General features: G+C 36.3%; 1 pseudogene; it reads left to right on the top strand.

The window, feature by feature from the left end:
- Positions 1-1,978: 1,978 nt before the first annotated feature.
- On the top strand, positions 1,979-2,885 carry LOC117469004 (annotated as a pseudogene).
- Positions 2,886-3,162: the final 277 nt, after the last annotated feature.

Here is a 3,162-nt window from a genome sequence, read left to right as displayed (position 1 = left end):
AAATAATGTAATGTATGCAAAAATACAAACGTTTTTTGATAAAAAAAAGAAAAAGATTATATGTTTGTTTTAAATAGGTTTGGATCAATGGAAGAAAAAAATAAAAAAATAAAACAGGAGATGGCCTGTATATCAGCATCATAAAACACACTTTATTCAAAGTTGACCCAAACAAAAGACCTCATAGCTGCCTTGAGAAGGTCTATCTGTTTGAACAAAACCACAGTGAAGTTTTTTGAGGTTGGATATTCAATATCGCTGCGCTAACCTTCCCATATTTGTGAAAATGACGCAAAATATAATGATTATACATTTTTATAAATGTGGCACACATTTTTGATGACTTTGATGAATTGATTTAACAAAAAGTAATTGTTAAAACAACAAATCAAACAGATGAAACTAGAAACAATTGAAACAATGCAATATGGTTGTGTAAATCCTATATACCCTTTTATGACAACATTCATTTAAAGTAGACAAAGCACTCAAATCCAATAAAAATAGGTGTGTCTGATAAGTCCAGAGTGCCACTTGTGCCACTAAGAAATGATTATATTTGTGTTCACTTAATTTTCACTTATATGTGCTAGTTAGCAAGTAGGTACTATAAATAACATTTGTGTCATTTGAACAAGGTATTGGTGGTCCCTATGTGAAACCTTGTAGCTCACCATCCTCGGACAGCTAGCAGTCTATGAAACTAAGGAAGAAGAGGCCACTTGATTTGGAGTTGATGTTTGTCGAATATCCAACCTAATATCAAAATAAATGCTTATTGTACAGAGGTGGATATACAAATGGGCCAGGTTTACATGCTGTCTCTCCCGGCAGTCTCTCTATCTGCCTGCTGAGCAGCAGCTTTCACTGGCTGTTCGGAGCCATCCATCAATTAGCAAAATAAATCGGAGAATATCTGCAGACAACCACTTGATATGTCCAATATAGTCGTCCGATCGCCTTGCCCTAATCTGAATGTTACATCTGGAGTTTAAAACTCCTCCTTAAAACGTTTGTCTTCGTGGCAAACTATATAACATGTGACAACATATTTTTCATTGTTACAGAAAACATTTTAATCTCATGTTCAGCTATGTCTTACAATGGAAGAGTGGTCTAAGTCCCTATATATTTGTGCTACCTTGCCCCTTATCGGCGTCTTTGTCCAGCTGTCTGGCCAATCAAAAAAGCCACACTGTGTTGTTCTGCAAGGTCAGCTTTTTTTTAAACATGACTGTAAGGATGATGCCTTTACCACACTAGGTTGGAAACTGTGTAACTTAAAGTATTCAAATAACTTATATTCTACAATCCAATGAAATTATGTTTTGTTTTTTTAACAGAAAGTTCTTCTGTAAACACTTTTTTATTTAGTTTATGTTAATGTGTGGTTCATCAACAAATACATGTATTATTCTTCCAAAGCCCCATGTGAGCCAGTCCTTAAGTCATTGCCATAACAATGCAACAATAAATTGATGGTGAATCATACTCCAGGGAACTGTCTTCTGTTCAGAAGCAAATCACTCCTATAAAGATGCTAATCCTTCTGAAGATCTTACCAGTTGGTCACTGCTAGTATAGTGCTCACTACATGTTTCTTATTTGTTCAGAGACTGAATGAATATTCGGTTTGTCTCCTCTCTGTCTATTTTGGTTCTAAAGTGTTGGTGCAAAGCTGTAAATCCAAATCACTATAACTTGTTATTTATGCACAGTATTTGGTAATGTGTCATGATTAACTAAATGTATCTGAGCCCATAGAGGAGTGAAGTTGCGTGGACATATCATTTGGTAAATTATTGAATTTGCTAAAATATGACTTTTACAACATTATCTCTGTATGCATTTCTTGTGTTATTCATTCTCACATGTTCGGGCTAAATCGTTAATGTGTACATAGTTGTTATGCTACTAACAATAATGACATTATTAATAATGAAGGCTTTTTCATTTTCTAGGCAGGAAGAGCATCAAAATGAACATCCACTACAATACATCCGATGTTTTGGTGCTAGAACGCTTAAATATCTCCTCTGAATACGTCTTTCCTGCATTTCTTTTTGCATCTCTGAGCTACATGATCATACTTTTCTGCAGCCTTCTTCTAATCCTAACCATTGTACTGAGCAAATCTCTGCATCAGCCCATGTATCTAATATTGCTGAACCTTTCTATCAGCGATCTCATAGGATCCACAGCTTTCTTCCCTCTGGTCATTAAAGACATACTCACAAACAACAGGACAATACAATACTCGGCTTGTGTTGTCCAAGCTTTCTTTATCCACATCTATGCAGCAGGTACAATGTTCAGTCTGACTGCAATGGCCTTTGAAATACAACACAGTTATGACGAATGCTCACATTATGGGAATAATCACATTTGTGTGGATGAGTTCACTAGTTTTGATAACTGTCCTTTTTGGTCTGCTTTTGCGTTTACCCCACTGTCGATCTGTATTGCACAACTCCTATTGTGATAACCCCTCTCTGCTTACTCTGGTCTGTGCCGACACAACCATCAATAATATTTATGGGCTCTTTACAGTCGCTCTTACACAACTGTTGGGTAATGGGACAATTTTGTACACATATCTCCAGATCCTTGTTGCATGCTTCAGATCCAAGAGAATCGACACAAAAGCCAGAGCTCTGCAGACCTGTGCTACACATTTGACAGTTTTCTTCCTTTTGGAGTGTCTTGGTCTTTTTACTATCATATCATACAGGATCAAAGATATGTCACCACATTTAAGGAGATTCATTGGAATGTCAACTTTAATTTTCCCTCCAACATTAAATCCAATCATCTATGGACTGAAAACCAAAGAAATTAGAGAAAAAGTAGTGTACTTTTTTAGGAATAAAATCTTTCCATCTTAGGCAGGCAGCAAGGTTCAACTTCTTGACAATGTTTTTTATGTCTTGCAAACTTATAAATACGTTATTTGCTACTAATTCCTTTTTGTGACTGCAAAACCTAATTTGGCTTTATGTTCCTCTAAGGTTTAAAGGTAGGGTAGGTAAGTTTGAGAAACCGGCTCGAGATCGCTAGAATTTGAAAATACACAACCGGAGAAAATCTGCCACTTCCTTATAGAGCCCCTCCTCCAACACACACGAACGCGCAATGACCAATGAGGGCACGAGATAAGTTTGT

The sequence above is a fragment of the Trematomus bernacchii genome, unplaced genomic scaffold (genome assembly GCF_902827165.1).
Source record: "Trematomus bernacchii unplaced genomic scaffold, fTreBer1.1, whole genome shotgun sequence".
Classification (NCBI taxonomy): domain Eukaryota; kingdom Metazoa; phylum Chordata; class Actinopteri; order Perciformes; family Nototheniidae; genus Trematomus; species Trematomus bernacchii.
Note: the sequence above shows the minus strand (reverse complement) of the source record. Positions and strands in the feature narration are given on the sequence as shown.